Source organism: Pezoporus flaviventris, unplaced genomic scaffold (assembly GCF_033815535.1).
Source record: "Pezoporus flaviventris isolate CSIRO_AGI_PZ_B2104156 unplaced genomic scaffold, CSIRO_AGI_Pfla_v1 ptg000047l, whole genome shotgun sequence".
Classification (NCBI taxonomy): Eukaryota; Metazoa; Chordata; class Aves; order Psittaciformes; family Psittacidae; genus Pezoporus; species Pezoporus flaviventris.
The window spans coordinates 13,952,550-13,970,156 of record NW_026892595.1 but is presented as its reverse complement, the minus strand read 5'-3'; the positions used below and the strand labels follow the sequence as shown (position 1 = coordinate 13,970,156).

The 17,607-nt window shown below is 41.8% G+C and overlaps 2 protein-coding genes across 5 annotated transcripts in view; one reads left to right on the top strand and one right to left on the bottom strand.

The window, feature by feature from the left end:
• The window catches only part of OLAH (oleoyl-ACP hydrolase), a 221,580-nt gene that overhangs the window by 100,433 nt on the left and 103,540 nt on the right, over positions 1–17,607 (top strand). The gene's annotated exons all lie outside the window — the stretch shown is intronic.
• FAM171A1 (family with sequence similarity 171 member A1) overlaps positions 1–17,607 on the bottom strand; it is a 96,828-nt gene that overhangs the window by 36,395 nt on the left and 42,826 nt on the right. The gene's annotated exons all lie outside the window — the stretch shown is intronic.

Genomic DNA, 17,607 nt, shown 5'->3' with positions numbered 1-17,607 from the left:
TATATTCTATATTCCACTTATGACTCACACGCAGCCAGGCAGCACACCACCAGGGGCAGGCAATATCCCCCCGATGGGCAACATGTCAATCTCACAGTAGCATCATAATTCTAATTATGCATGCTATCAAACATCGTGGATAGTACGGCATCCCAACTCCGAGAGGTCCCCGCCTTCCTGTGCTTCTACTCAGCCAGCCTTCTCCACCAGCAGTGGGGAGAGGGAAAGGCTGGAAGTCTGCTGTGCTCCCTCACCCCTTCCCCAAAACATTCTCTCTTTGTGTAGTGAAGGAACAGAGGATGTCTGCTGTGATGGAAGCCTGGGAAGAGAGTGGGCAATGCGTGGCCTGTGTTACAGTCAGAGATTTTGATCTCCAGCAGGAGAGGTTCCCCCAGCTGGCAAAGGACTTCCCTGGCAATGTCTAACCAAGACAGTGAAAACCCACAGGATCAGGTCCTTGTCCTCAAAACGCAGGCCAGGGAGGATGCTAGCAGTGAGGAAGAGGGGTACACTCCCCCCACCACCTCCCAGTTCAGTGGCCTTTTTTCTGAAGGGGCAAACATGTCACAGGCCATGGTGATACCTGCTTGTCTGCCCTGATACCACTGCATTACCTGTCCCCACATATAAGTAGTGGCTATGAGAAGCAAAGAAGTGATAAGGTTAAGGCAGTCTGGAGAATCATACATCTTGTAGACATGCAGTCAGAAGCTAACACAATGGACTTCATTTTCCTTGAGTAATTTGCAATTTTTTCCAGAAACTAATTACTTGTTTAAATGTTTCCAGATGTACAACATTTGTCTACTCCAGGGCACTCCTAAGACTAAACCATGCATTGTGTCACCACACTTTGTTACATAAAGTGGAGTGGCTTGTGCAAGACAGTCCCTGTGGAAGGCATTCCTCTGTATCTACGATTATTTTTCTGCCCCTCCAATATTTCCTCTGCCTCATGCTCTAAAGAAGCAGCTGTTGCCTTTCTTCAATAACTACGACTTAAATGCAGTGCTGCACTGAAAAGACACAACGGTTCAATGCCTCCACCAAGCCACTTCTTGGATTTTTTCATTTACAGTTGCCTTGTTTTCCTCCATGAGTATCTCCCTCCCTCCCTCTTCTCTCTCCCGCCTTCCCTTCTCTCACTCTCATCTTTGGAAATCCTGCTGTTCTTGCATGATGTCCCCCACCTCTGCTTATTCCATTCCCCAAGATAATAGACAGTACCATGTGCAACTCATTTCTTCATGTGCTGCCCAGAAAAGAGAGCATGACCTCCTTTTCATACAGATTTTAAAACAATATATTGATTTACATAGAACAGTGTTGGTGGTACAGTTCTATTACTACTGTGCATTAGATTTTAAGAACTTATTTCAGTGTAAGCCCTGAGCCAGAAAGACATAACACCAAGAACCACAAAGAACAAAATCTCTGTTGTGAATTTCAATAGTGAAATGACACAACTGAGTATGCTGAGAAACATACTGTAACAATGTATAAATTTAAAAGGATATCAGGATCTAATACAGAAATATCAGCACATCTGTCCTAAGGGCATTGCAGCCAGAAACATATTGGGCCCTTTTATAAGCAGAGACTTTCTGTTTTAATCCTACAGTACAGAAAATACAAATATCAGGCAGCCCTGAACAAAAACCCCATTAGAGAAATTCATCATCATTGCAGCCCTCACTTTAGAACTTGGCGATGGTGAACACCAATTTAGAAGGGATCAGCATGAAATACATTCTAGCTATTAAAGATTCTGGACTTGTTCCCAGTTTTGCATTTAGTAGTCAAAGAAAACAATATATACTGAAAAACAGTGTCCATACACTCTGATGTGCACATACTGAATGCCTCCTTAGAAATCTTGCCTTGACCACCAAGCAACTTGTGAAGTCTTATGCATATGAAAAGCTGCCACATTAATTAAAGGAGGAATGCCTATGTATTTATGTATTTACAAACTGTACATGTATTTACAAACATGAGGGCAAAAAGCAATATAAGTTATTTTCAAAATGCGCAGGAACAATACACTTAGATCCAAAGCCAGATAGCTGTGCTGTTAATGTTTCCCACTTTGAATTGCCTAGCAAAGAATGCTGAAGAACAGATGCGGTTAAGAATAATGGGTCATGCATTAAAGAAAAAGCAAGGGAACAGGACAAGCTGAACATTGTGGTTAGTAATTTCAACAACATGAAAGTTTAGTCTTTTCTAAACAACCACATATAAGAAGGAACTAAAGAGCTTTGAAATATTAAATACTAATCAAGGAAGAATATAAGAAAACAACAGAAGTATCAAATCTATTTAATTCCTTATAGACAGTCAAAATTCTAGAATAGACTACCACTAAAATTGATCTAGAAACAAAGACTGATAAGCAAAAATTTTCCTGAATACACAAATCCAGATCTCTCTTCCCAAACAAGAGAGCTAGCCACTGGTATCTCCAATAGGAAATTCCTTTATCCTTCACTCTATAGCTATATAAGTGGTTCTGTCTACATCCTTCTCTCTTTCTGATAAGGAAGGATAACGGTTTCCAAAATCCTGTTTCCAAATGAAGTGACAAAGGCCATCACCCAAGATGGAAGACGGATGTCCTGAAAGGCAACAGACTGGAACTGCTGTTGTAATCCACAGTCCCTAAATCAGACACTGGGCTTTGTTGTTTTTTTTTCGCCTCCTTTTTAATATTTAGACTTGTTGGGGCTTTTTTATGACTCAGAAGATAGAGAAAATCCTAGCAGCCTGAACAACCCCAATTCCTTTTCATGTATTATTTTCCCTGACATATATGTGAAATGTATACAACTTACTTAACTCAGGGCTTTCTCCCACACAAAAGCTCTTTTTTCTTCTTATCTAATGCAGCAGTGAAGTCATGAACAGCAAACCTGCATTATCACAGTGATTTCCACAGCAACAGAATGATTATAAGCTTTAAATTGCAGAGAAATTGTTGAAACAGTGAGTGTGACGAGAACAACCTATAAAGAGAGACTACTAAAAAAACTTAAAGCTATACAGTAAGTTTGAGAATTGTTAGGAGATACTCAGGACTTCTTAACAGGAAAACTGAAGAAAGAAAAGAAGAGAACAGAGGAAAGACAGCAAGTGATCAAAATCACTCTGACCTCAAATTAATAGGGAGGTCTTAAACCGAAGCATTACGTATAATAAAAGAACTATTTAATTATTAAAAAGCTGCCTAGAAGACTCATTATTAGCTACAGAATACAGTCTTTAAAATATCTGGCAAACATTTTAGTCTGTACTTTCAGTAAAACAGTGGGAATAAAGCAGATACATTATTCTGGAGTTTTACAGCCTACCACAGCAAGCAGCTCACCAGAATTAAAGACACATGGACTCTGAGAAGGAAGAACATCTGCAGTAGGTGGGGAACATGATGGAGACAGGAAACTGAAAGCACTGCAGAAGGTGAACTCTGAGAACATGAACTGCTAACATGAAGCATGCTTCATCCTTCCACAGATTTGCGATATTGTTTTCTCTCTATTATTGACTACAGCAGGAATATTCAGTTACAAAGATCTGAAGGAGCTTTGCTCTGTGCTGCTAGTGAGGTTCTGTAGGAAGGAAGGGGACATAATGGTGCACAGTGCTGATGTTTCCTCCCTGCAGATCAAAGCAGACGGCTGAGGTGACAGGCCCCAGGCTGATGAATTCACCCAGGGCAGGTGACATCTCTCCCATCCCCCAGACAGGCCAGGCTATGCCTGAGCCAATAGCCCCTAGGTAGCAGCCAGACCTGGCTCCTGATCAGTGTGCTGTGAATGTGACCCTTTCAAACCTGGGCTCTGGCACACAGCTACCTTTTGGCTTGCAGGGCACAGGCAGAGCCAGAGTAATTTGCTTGTACCACTAGCCCATGCCCTGTAATATTCCCACAGGAATGTTTCCTGTCCAAAGCAAGAGCTACTTAATGTTAACTGTTCATTTTCAGGAGAAAAACTACAGGCAAAGGTATCCTGTCTGGATGGGCAAAAAGACTCTATGTCCCTGTATAAAAGCACTGCTAGGAATGGGCCACACAACGGTTAAATAGTGCAAGCCATCTGGGAAACCCTGCAACTCCACTTCAAGAATCCCAAAGCAAAGTGGGAAAAGGAGGTTAGTAGGAAAACAGCAAATACAGAGTTACAATCCACAAAGAGGACAAGGTTGCTGCATGTATACGCTGAAGCAAGTCAAGCCTAAATTTCTCTTCTCACAGTTATAATCCTTTGTCGTCTTTCAGCAATTGCATCTTGCTGTTCAAATGAGTGCAAAAAAACCCTACCAGTTACAGTGAAAACAGCTGCTGAAGTATAACTCCCTCCCAGTTTTCTAGTACTAAATTTATGTCAGCTGTATAAAAAAAGTCCCAGCATCTCCAAGGTTATAATTTGGGAAAGTGAAATAGAAAAAGGCAAAAAAAAGCCCTAGCATGTTAGCTAGGCAATCCAGAGCCCCATCTGTCTTCTTAATCTGATTTTTGAGATTTTGCTAAATCTAAACTTTCTCTGAGCAATCCTTCCAGTGCCATCTGCTTTATGAAACATACTGCCTCCTCTGAAATACAAGTAACCTTAAGACAACTATTTCTGCAGTTGCAACCCCTCTTAGACTCACAACTGCTCTTTATATTGCTGTGTACTCCCAGTTTGGGAATGGTTTCCTTCAGAACTGGTATAATCAGTGCTGTCATCTATAACCAAACTCTTGAAAAGTGAAAAGCACTGGTTTTGGTTTTTAAAAATAACCGAAAGCACGCACAAAACCCCCATTCTTTGTAAAATTCTATGTAACATATAGAATGTTACATAGAAAGAAAACTCCTGAGCCATCTGAGTGATGGCACACTGTCAAATCTCAAATACTGAAATAAACAGAGAAAAGTTATGACACAGATTGGAATTCAAAGATGACAATCTTCTTTAGATGCCAATCCTGCAATTTGGTGCGTGTACACTTCTCTGTCAGGCAGATTCTCACTGATGTCTGCTGGACAGATGATCTCTTTTGGGAACATGCTGACACAGACAGCCTTTATCACTTATCTTTTCCTCTGAGGGTCCCCTATCCATGGACAATGTCAGGATATTACCAAAGCAAGAGATATTTAAATTATCTAGGTTTTGATTAGAGAAAGAAAACTTCCTGTTCATGTAAAAAATACCATTATGAACTTCATTTAAAATTGCATCCTCTGCTCTGACTGAGCTTACTGGCAACTTGCCTGGTTTTGATTCTTATGTGCCAAATGGATAAGCCTTTCTGCCTCCTGACCTTTTGCCCAAGTGCAAGGTCACGCCTCAGCCAAACAATAGGATTTTCATTTATCTAAAGGAAAACATTTTCCTAGAAAAAGGAGTGTTTCCCATCCCCTAGCCACAGATGCCAGCTCAATCATTTATACATTGTCATATCTTTGTAATGTACTGTATCAAGAAGGCTCTACTGACAGCCACGCTTCAAAATAGTAGCGGAGTAAGTTTGTATGAAGAAAAAGGAAATGTACATAAAGTCCTTCCAGAAGCAAAGTCTGATCTTCACTGATGTCAACACCTGAAAAGTAAGTGCACTAGTACCACCTTAAATAGCAGACTAGGTGTGCTTGTAGAATACTCACAGCAAAAACAATGACATCCCTTGCTCAAAACAGGCTCTGGTCCACAGGAAACAGGACAAACCAGTGGTGCTACACAGCTTTCCCCTCCACCACAGAAGACCAAGCCTTCAACTGGCTGAGCATCTGCCATTGATTTCCAGGGAACCCAGCCATGCACTTAATTCTGTCCACAGCACTGGTCAGAACTCTAGTAAGGACCACACAACAGGGCTTGGTTCTCAGGCCCACACTTGAAGGATTTAGACAGTGGAGGGGTTCAGAGAAGAGCCACATAAAAATCTAGGGTACAGGGAAACAGCCTTGGGACTGGCCATCTGAAGAAGCTGACCTCTTCATCTACTGAAAGAGAAGGCTGGATGATTGTGTGAAACAGGGAAACTGACAAAACCAGTTCAGCTTTAGTCTTGTTGACAGAGGTACAGTATGACCCAAAAGCTATACATTGAACTTAAGCAAATTCAGGTGTCATTTCTCAGAAACAAGAGAACAGCTCAAGAGATAGCAGACTCATTTGTGCTGACAGATAGTGGGAAGATATCTTTTTTTTAATAGCATTTCTAAGTGCTTAATTAAGGCTTACAATGAGTTAAGAGAATTAACGTTTGATTCCAGAACATTTATGAAGACAGCCCAAATGGTTGTCTGTAGTGCTTCTGATTTTTTAGCACTGCAATATGAATTTGCTAAACACTTTTCTGCTTTACAGGTCATGGGGAACACTGTCAGTACTGTCCTGACACACTCTGTCTGCACACTCTGAGCACTTGTAGTGTGATGACTATAATTAACTCTCACACCTCAAGTACATTTTTCCCCAAATGTACAACTGACTGTGATTTCTGAGTTCTTCTTTTTTTCCTCTCCCTTGCTTTTCCTCAGAAACAGTAAGAACTCATGCAATGGGAGCTGCACAGTCCAGTCTCTGAGCTGGCGCAGAGAAGCCCATCTGCAATGCTCTTGGGTGGCACATAAGGCTTTTTTTCCTCTTCTGAAGCACAGGTTGATTTGTCTGCATTTCTCATCTAACATTCCTTGCCATTGCAAGTGCCTCAGGCATTGCTGGCACTGTGGCTGGTTCCTCCAGTGTGCACAAATTTAATTTCCAGGGGACAGAAATGGTTTATCTTAACTAAAATAATTAGACTAAATCCACAATATTAAAGCACAGTGGTCTGTGATACGAAGGTCAGACAGGTGGCCTACTTGCCTCTTCAGGTCTAAAATCTATTAAACAAAGCATCTGAAAACTCAAATGATAAATACATTAGTTAAAGCATCTGCTAGTAATAATGCACACAGATTTTAATAAAATGTCACAACAGGAACTCCAATATAAAAACTAGAGCAATTTATGCCATATCCAGTGACAACCAGGCTACTAAACAACCACGTAGTCAAAAGGGAGGGAGGGGCAGAGAAAGGATAATAAAGATATCCATCACACAACTGTCCAACATTTAAAAGAGGATTTGCATATCCTGACCTGCGAGAGCCTGGAGCAGTACCACCAAAATTAATTTCTTAGGAAAAAAAAAAAAAAAAGGTAGGAATTTGCTTTAATTAAAAAAAGTGAGAGCTATATGCACAATGCCCAGATGAGACTCCGATACCCTATTGTTAAGCAATTAAACAAGCATTTATAATTAACTTGAAACTCACACGGCTATGAAACTCATGAATAGCAATAGTTGCATTAACAGGTCTGCCTCTGATCTCTGCAGGAACTGTGCATGATGCAAACTAATTTCACTTCCAAAGCTTGTCTTTTAGACATGGAATTATATAAAATACCATCATGGAGCACAGATGGAAGTTGACTTTCAAAGCTTTAGCTTGCCCCACACATAATAGGTTCTTTGCAAGACATGAAAACATAATCCCGGCTTAAAACTCTCCTTTTTTTTCCCCCTAAGACAGTCCTTTGAAACTCTGTTTGGAGATCAATATGGAATGAAAACTTAATGCATTGATATTTTTCAGTTGCTGAGCATTAGAGTTCTCCACTGATTCAAACAAGACCACTGCTGATTTTGCAACATCATCTCTGAGGATAACAACACATGAGCTCAGCTGCTGCACAGTTTGCGGGGATTTTAAGCCAACTTTATACCTACTGAATCACCAGTCCAACCTGGGGGAGGGCAGAAAAGGAAAGCCTGGATTTGCTTAACCATGAACGGATGTGTTACATTTTCTCAGAACATCTTTTTCCTAACTCTATTATTAACAGTCTGCATCTGATGAAAACAATTTAAAGCAGTTGTATTGTATGACCAAGTGAACCAGTGTATGTGCAATGGGGCAGGGAGGAGATAACCAATTCTTCTTGCTTATTTCCCAATCAGCATTATTGTTAGGTTTAAGCTCTACTTATTTCCAAAATCTGTCGTGAAAGCAAAGCTAGATATCCCTTTGGAAGAGTGTATTTTTACTCAAGTTGTTTGTCTTTTATTTTATAAACAAAACACTGTAGCAATTCAAACAAACCCAACTCAAGTGACTCTTCTACATTCCCACTGCAGTCTGCAAGGCAGATTTCCACTTTCATCTCAGTACTCCGCTGGTGAAAGCTAATACAGAGGCAAATTCTTGTGTAAAGTTTTATCCAAGCACTTGCATGACCACTTTTTTTTTTTCAAATAACTAAGCAACCAATTTATATTCACTTCACTCCTTGAAGAGGTTATCCCCAACTGGCAGACAGGAAAATTAAGCCTAGGTGAAGCTATGCATGGGAACAACCTCATTCTTCCCAGCAGCCTGCCCGAGCAGATTTCTGCAAGGTGATTCGGAGCTCAGCACTGCTGCTCAGCTACTCCAGGGCAAAAAAACAGGGGCATCCCCTCCCTTCCCGCCTCCATGGCCTGGCTGCAGACTTCTACTCTGTGTCCTGCGCTGCTCTGCTGCTCCTTGGACCTGGGACTGTGTCAGCTCCATTTCTAACCCAGCACAGCACCGGCCTAACAAAACAAAAGGCTTGTCGCCAGGTTATCAGCCTGAGCTGCTGAAGCAACGTGGCTCCAAGTGACAACATCAGCAGAACGGGCAGGCGTGGCGGCAGAGAGGCATGAAGTCTTCTGGCCAAGCACAACACTGGTGGAGGAAAAGGCAGGAATGGTTCCATCCCTGCCAGTTCAGGGGCAATTAGGTCTGCCCAGCCATACCACTAAAATACACCCCGAGAGACCTTCTCAAGTAACTGCACCCCTGTGGTCACTCTGGAAGGCTGCCTGTGCCACTCCTGACTCAAGAAAAACTTCAGGTCAGTATTTGACATGTACAGTTGCAGGAGACCTTTAGTTTGTGTTAGTCCCAAATGCCAAACAACTTCCTGGCTGTGGTACCCCTACCACTGCAAAATGGTACCTGGCTCCTTAAGGATAGGATGCTTGTGACATGCCAAAGGGAAGAGTTTGATTTGGAGTAGCAAGGACTTTCACACGGGCACTATACAGGGTTTACAGCTGCTCCTGAACACCCAAAAATCTCTGCAGGCACAGCTGATATTTCTGCCTGGGTGGAGGTCACAGTCACAGATATTGTGGTAGGTTATTGTTTGTTCCTCCTAACCCTAAAAAGCATGCTTTCATTAACATGCCAGCTGCTGTGGCTTGTTTTCTCCTCACTGCAGCCGAGGATTAACTGCCCACCAACTTGTCTCTATTGAAACTTTCGTATCCTCCAAAAATTTTTTGCTGAATTTCCAAGTTTCTGAGATTTTCTTTCACAAAACAGTGTTCACATTTCCTTATTTGAAATAGCTAATAAAAAAAATTAATCTATGATCTAAGCCTTCTTCTTGAAAATGAATGAAGACTATAAAACAAAATAGGACCCACTACAGTTCCCTCCATCCTGTGAAACATACCCACCTTGACACTGGGCCATTTGTCATTACCCCCTGTTTAGTCCTTCATCCAGTATCAGTAACACGGAAGCCTTCTCATCCAAGTCAATTTTCAAATAGTGTTTTTGAACCAGGCTGCTGTATTGTTTATATTTCAGCTGAGATGACTGCATATATATGCAGAGCATAGCAACTGACTCAGCAACCAACACTTGCTTCGGTTTAAATTACTGTAACAGCATGGTGATCTTAATTCCTGTAAGAGAATTAATTTAAGGGCTGCTAGGATTTCATTAGAAAAATTTCTAATCAGACTAAAATTGTGAATTTTAAAATATTACTTTCTATTCCCCTACGCTGGAAGTCAATTATGTAAATCAAAGTTATTGGCTCTTTCACAAATTCACAATAATGACTGGAAAGTACATTGACAGTTACACTTGCAACATGCATCTCTCTTGCAGACTTATTTTATACAAAAAACACAAAGCAACAATGACCAGAGTTTTGATACGCTGCTCATCCAGCCTATATTGCTTTCCATCACTGGAAGAGCACTGGAGCGTACCTTTGTATTTCTTGGTCACCTGCAGCTCTGATTCACGCCAGTGCTTGTTGCAGTCCGCTACAGTTCTACAGTCTCCTGGCAGTGTAGCTAGGAGACAAAGGTTTTCAACTTAGAGGTCCATGGTCCAGGCTTCGGGCATGTGTGAAACCTGACTTGGTGAAGCATGTTCATTTAGGCTGTGAGACTGCCTGCCTAAGGGGAGCCTGAAGGGGATGGCACTTTGCTAAAGGACTCTTCAAAAATCAAAACGTTCACAAATCAAAATGTTGAAAATCAAGGAAGCACAGCAGAAATAGCTGATCAAACAAACAGGTGAATTACCTATTCTCTTTAGAGATAAATCTCAATGTAAAATGCTCTGACTGGCCAATAAATGATGGAAGACGGCTGAAAGGAGACAGGCAAGGGCAACATGCCCTGAAGCTCCGGGAATAATGCAGGGTGTGACTGAACACAGCTGCTGCAAACAGGTCTGACTTTATCTCAATACGAATGGGACTCAAGGTTGGCCTTGGTTTCGCATGAACATGAGTTCCTCCGACAGCTACTGGATCAACTGACTACACCACAGGTGAGTGTATCAAACCTTTCTCCCAGGTTCATTAAAAGCGATGTCTCCCAGACCAGCATGGGGATGGGGTGTATACATGGCTCAGCCTGGTACAGAGTATAAAACCTGAAAAAACTAACAACAGATACAAGTAAATTTGAACACAGCAAAGAGCTTCAGCTGGTTTCAACCCACAAATTTCTTCTTGGTGTCTGGTGATGTCCAGCATTGTGATGGTGAACACAGTACAGAGACCAGCAACAGGTATCACACATCGGTGATTGTGACTGAACTGTTATTGCCACTGCTGTATTTCCTATTTGCTAAGTGCAAATTGCACTGGTATTGTGATGACAGTATATTTTGTATCACTGTGCTAAAACAAAAATCCCATGTAACATTAAATACCTTCAAATAAGTACATTCAATATTAAGTATTATACTCTCCACATGTGGCCTACCTGAGTCCAGTCAGAGAGTACAAGACTCTGACAAACATCCCTATCACTTACTAGTTTGCCCATCTGACAACAGAAAGGGGTTATCCCTTACACTCTACCATAAACCCATCTGAGATATTTACAGCTGTAAACATCACCCTGCTCAAGCTCTCTCACACAGCACAAAATCCCTCAAATTATGCCATTTTATCTCTTCTGTTTCTATGCTCATGCTGCAAAACATACATCTGTTTAAAAGTAACACTATCATGACAAGCTGCTGGCATTTTTAGTTTAACAAATACTTCCACTTTCCCATTAACAAGCAGATACGTAGAACTGAAAACATTCCAGCAGCATGCTCTGTTTCCTTGGCACAGACAGTAACATGAATATTTTGTAGGCCATTTAGTGTATGCATTAAGCAAGCATTTTGAATTATTATACTGCTTTATTTACTGTGTGTTTGGAAAGTAAACTACTGCATATGAGCAATGTTTGAAGGGGAAACAGGAGGAAGGCATTTCTAAACAACCAAATCATACAGATGCTAAACTTATATACAGAAGCTGCATTAACAAAATGTGCTGGGGGAATTTGCTGGGAAGCAAATGAAAAAAGTACATATACAAAATGAATAATCAACTTCCGAAATGGTAAAATATGCTCTATTTTCTATCTAAGATGAACATAAGGTTAGCAGATGAAGGGTTCATGGATGTTATGCATACTTGCACCATGTATGTGTGCTAAATTAAACTGAAAATACAAGGTACAGCTAATCCCACTAAAAGTTCTAGCATTTACTTAAAAAGTTTCCTCAGCACTATCAGTCCATATCACTGCCCTGAAACCCATTCTAAGAAACTGTTTATGGGTACTTTCTTGATGTTAAGAAAGTATGTATTTCATGCAGGGATATATATCATCTTTTGTTTGTTCGCAATTAATTCTGTTCTCACACTTAGAAAAGAACTGCTAAGGAAAATAACTGTATACAACAGTTAGCCAATATTTTAAAGCAGCCAGCTGAATACATTTAAAACCTGTTCCACCATATTTAGTCATAAATACAATTCCAGTGAGAACTACAGGAGTGCTAACCACCTTGTAAATATGTAAAATAAAGATACAGAATCCTCAGCTTCTGAAATTTAACAGCTTTAGGAAATCTACAAATACCAGTTTTTAGCAACACATTCAGTAACATTTCATGTTACATATTACTTTGACATCCATTTCTCTGAAGTGCTATACATCTAATTTTAAAGTTCAGATAATTTCAACATGTGCTGGGATTTGGGAAACTAACACTCCACAATAGAAAAATAAGGTATTCTTCCTGCTTTGCTGAGCATATGTTCTAAATCAAAATTGCACTTCTTTTTTTTTCTCCCTCTTCACATTAAGCTCTGGGAAAAAAACCTAAACACATAACCCAGTGGATGTGTATGTACATAAACACACATCCCACAGCAAGCAGTTTTACAAGAAAGCTGATGTATTTGTTTCAACATCTGGTCTAATAACCCAAGTGGCCACTTGTTCTCTTGAGGTTACAGAATTACTTAAGGGAAGAGTAAAAGTACAGCAGACTGCTATTATTGCTCAAAGCCAACCCGAATTCCCAGGCAGCCTTGTGCTACCATACCAGCACGACAGACGCTTCCAGCCATCAGCTGGCAGAGCACGATATGCAGAGTTTTAAAGAGCTTGAAACATAAAAAGGTTAGGAAATCCAGCAGCACTCATCCAGTAGGAACTGGCTGTCTACCCCAAAGATTATGACAATCACCTGAGTTGCCTTAGATGCTTACAAAGAGGAAAGGACTTTGGGTCCACTGATCTAGTACAGTATCAGCTAATGCAGGGCAGAGAAGGAGGGACGACTCTGATTCTACAGTTACAACATTAACATCCTCTACCCATATACATGTGGATGTAGCATAAATGAAATTGCCTTACCGGCAATGCAAAATAGCGTATCTGCAGACTTCAAGTTTCTCCCAGAAATAGCTGTTACACCAATACCAAGACTTTCAATGTAAGCAAGAAGAATTGTAACTTCGGCTTTGGACCATTCATCAGATGCTCCCACCTCAGTGGGTAGTTAAATAAAGAAAAACCATGACAAGTAATAACCATTAATAGTTAATGTGAATGAAACAACCTTAAGTATTTGAACTTTATCTTTCCAGCCATTAAATGCATATTAAACTTAGACTGAAATTATTTTGTGGTTATATTCACATAGAGTACAAAATCCTTAGGATCATGAACAGCACATAAAATGCAAGGTAATCACCTGGCTAAGCACAAACACTCATAGTGTACACGTACTCATTTAAAACATGGTGGTTCATATGTTATTTGCAGTACCAAAGCCAAGCAAAATACATTTTGTATCCTTTTAAATGAGCATGCTTACATATAAAACATTGCTGTGTACTTTGGATGCTGCTTTTGAAATTGATTTAACAAACTGCAGCAAGGTAGGTGGAATTCCTTAATATCTCTTCTCAGATAGGAACTCAGCAAACGTGTTTTCTAGAGCCACTGTTCCAATTCTCTTGGTAAAAAGAACTTTCTGAAAATCAAATAGGCACCTGTGAAGCATAATGGGTGAGATTTCATGATTCACTTAGGGATGCAGTGCTAAACTTTCCGTCAACACAGAGAATGGTAGGAGCAGATGGCTTTGCAGGCCATAAGCTAGTTTTGCACTGTGCCTATCCTTTGCTACAAATTAGAGGGATTTCCTGGCAAAGTGCCTTGGGGACTGCCAGAAATCAGCTGCAACAACACCTGGACTCTGAAGATGTGGCTTTGCCCTTGACAGTTCTCTCATTTCTCCTGCCCAGGCTACACCAGAGGGCATAAGGAAGGGGTCTGTGAAAGGCAGCTGTGCTCCAAGACTCTGGCAAGCAGTGCAGTTGCAGAGCATCTCCCTGGCCTACATTCCTGGCACAATCAGTGTAAGATGCTCAAGGCTGATGGTCTCACCCAGGAATCATGGTCTGGCTTATTTTCCACTCTTGTGCTGAAGTCTCATTTGGCTTAAAACCACCTCTTTGGCCTGATGAGCTTCTGCTGAAATAACTTTGATGTGTTTTGTACCTCAGCTATGAATTTTCAGAGATGTTTATCAAACACCTTGCTTCATGTTCAGGTACCTTTGCCCTGCTGTCCTCCCACTCCAAGACTCCATCACTTACTAATACATGTTTTTTAAAAAAGGAAAAGGAGAAAGCTCTGGTAGAGATAAATTTAATCAAGTGATTATGTTTAAAAACCTGAATAAATGCATTTACTCTAGAGCAATATGTCTTAAGCTCCATTTTATCTAAGTAGTGATAGCAAATTATACCAAATATGCTTAAAGAGCAGACCCGCTGCCGTTAAAAGAAAAAAACAAAACATCTATGTTACTTTTGGCTCTCTCTGCAAAAGCTTGGTACAACCTGCCTCAAGCTTCACATGAGGTTGTGCCAATCTGCAGAGAAAAACAGGTTTCAGAAGTTCCTCCTACAAAGTGCATCAAAATTTGAAATTGCTTTTTAAATTAAGACTGCTCATTTTTCAACAGCTTCATTGCAACCCTCAGTACTTTGATGCCCAAGAGTCCTCTTGAAAATACATATCCTTTTTAGTTTGCTTACTGCAGTGACAGCAGGCCCACTGCCTCCAGCAAGTGCAGCAGCTCCATTGTGAAGTTACCAAATTAAATCCAAAGATAAAAGAAGCTCACAAAATAATGTTGCACAATATTTTGAATATCTGGAATGTGGTAAGATCACGAAGGTCAGAGCAGCAAGAAGGCCCCTTGGTACACCAGAGTCCTGGAGCTGTTATATCTAGGGCGAGAAAACACAGGGTTTAGCAGACTCACAAGAACTCATCTTCCTCTCATTTTGTGTGGGCAACCCTAATTACTCTTGCATATCACTCAATTGTAACAGTCAGCAGACGGGTACTTGACCTACTCCCTTTTCAAGGGAAGCTATCACCTACTCATCTATTTGTTTTTCATGGCAGTGTTTTTCAGATTCTGTACAAGGCCCCTGAATCTACAGATTAGAGAAAAAGATTCACAAATGACACCTGAAAAGCAATACACCTTAAAAAAGCAAGCCATGAGGCTTACCAGTGTTGTACTGGGATTTTTGCTGTTACTGGATGTTTCTGTCTTTTTTCATAGGATCCATACAAGCAAAAAGGATAAAAACTACTGCTGAATAATGAAAAAAATCTATTAAGATGGCAGTGGGGTTGCTTCTTGGTTTGGAATTCTTAAGAAACTGATACTTAAAGACTGTGCATGAAAACAAGCTCTGAACTCAAAGAATAATAGTGCAATAGCAGAAAATGAAAATGTAATAAAGATAGCTCACTGCCCTGGACTTCAAAAGAGCAAACTTTGGCCTCTTCAGGAACCTGCTTAGGAAGGTTCCATGGGATACAGCCCTAGAGGGCAGGGGTGCCCAAGACTGTTGGTTGATATTCAAGGGTCACCTGCTACAACCTCAGGAGTGTTGCATCCCAACCAGAAGGAAGTGCAGTAAGAGGGCCAGGAGACCTCCTTGGATGGATAAGGAGCTGCTGAGGAAAATTTGAAGGAAAAAAAGAGGCTTATAATAAGTGGAAGCAAGGTCAGGTGGCATGGGAAGAGTACAGGGGTGCTGTCTGGGAAGCTAGGGACCAGGTTAGGAAAGCTAAGGCCCAGTTAGAATTAAACTTAGTTAGAGGTATTAAAGATAACAGGAAGGGATTCTACAGGTACATAGCAAATAAAAAACAGACTAGTGAGAATGTAGGCCCCCTCAGGAAGCTCTTGGGAGAACTGGCTACACAGGATTTGGAGAAGGCTGAGGTTCTCAATGACTTCTTTGCCTTGGTCTTCACTGGCAAAGGCTCTGACCAAACCACCCAAGTCTTGGAAAGCAGATGCAGGGACTGTGAGAATGAAGACCTTACGCCCACTGTAGGAGAGGATCTGGTTCGAGACCATCTTAAAAATCTGAACGTGCACAAGCCCATGGGTCCTGATGAGATCCATCCACAGGTCCTGAAGGAGCTGGCGAATGAAGTTGCTAAGCCAATGCCCATCATATTTGAAAAATCATGGCAGTCAGGTGAAGTTCCCGATGACTGGAAAAAGGGAAATATAACCCCCATTTTCAAGAAGGGGAAAATGGATGACCCGGGGAATTACAGAGCAGTCAGTCTCACCTCTGTGCCTGGCAAAATCTTGGAGCAGATTCTCCTGGAAGGCATGCTAAGGCACATGAAAAACAATAAGGTGCTTGGTGACAGCCAGCATGGCTTCACTAAGGGGAAATCCTGCCTGACCAATTTGGTGGCCTTCTATGATGGGGCTACAGAACTGATGGACAGGGGCAGAGCAGCTGATGGCATCTACCTGGACTTGTGTAAAGCGTTCAACACTGTCCCACACGACATCCTTGTCTCTAAATTGGAGAGACATCAATTTGATGGATGGACCACTCGGTGGATAAAGAACTGGCTGGATGGCTGCACGCAAAGAGTTGTGGTCAATGGCTCAATGTCCGGCTGGAGACCAGTAACGAGTGGCGCCCCTCAGGGATCAGTGTTGGGGACCAGTCTTGTTCAACATCTTTGTCGCTGACATGGACAGTGGGATTGAGTGCACCCTCAGCAAGTTTGCCAATGACACCAAGCTGTGTGGTTCAGTTGATACCCTGGAGGGAAGGAATGCCATCAGAGGGACCTCAACACACTTGTGAGGTGGGCTGATGCCAACCTCATGCAGTTTAACCATGACAAGTGCAAGGTCCTACACCCGGGTCGGAGCAATCCCAGGCACAGCTACAGGTTGGGCAGGGAAGAGATTCAGAGCAGCCCTGCGGAGGAGGACTTGGGGGTGTTGGTTGATGAGAAAATGAACATGAGCCAGCTTCAGTGTGCGCTTGCAGCGCAGAAAGCCAACCGTATCCTGGGCTGCATCAAAAGGAGCGTGACCAGCAGGTCGAAGGAGGTGATCCTGCCCCTCTACTCTGCTCTTGTGAGACCTCACCTGGAGTATTGTGTGCAGTTCTGGTGTCCTCAACATAAAAAGGACATGGAACTGTTGGAACAAGTCCAGAGAAGGGCCATGAGGATGATGAGGGGACTGGAGCACCTCCTGTATGAAGATAGGCTGAGAAAGCTGGGGCTGTTCAGCCTGGAGAAAAGAAGGCTGTGTGGAGACCTCATAGCAGCCTTCCAGTATCTGAAGGGGGCCTATAAGGATGCTGGAGAGGGACTCTTCATTAGAGACTGTAGTGACAGGACAAGGGATAACAGGTTAAAACTTAAACAGGGGAAGTTTAGGTTGGATATAAGGAAATTCTTTCCTGTGAGGGTGCTGAGGCACTGGAATGGGTTGCCCAGGAAGGTTGTGAATGCTCCATCCCTGGCAGTGTTCAAGACCAGGTTGGACGAGGCCTTGAGTGATACAATTTAGTGTAAGATGTCCCTGCCCATGGCAGGGGGGTTGGAACTAGATGATCTTAAGGTCCTTTCCAACCC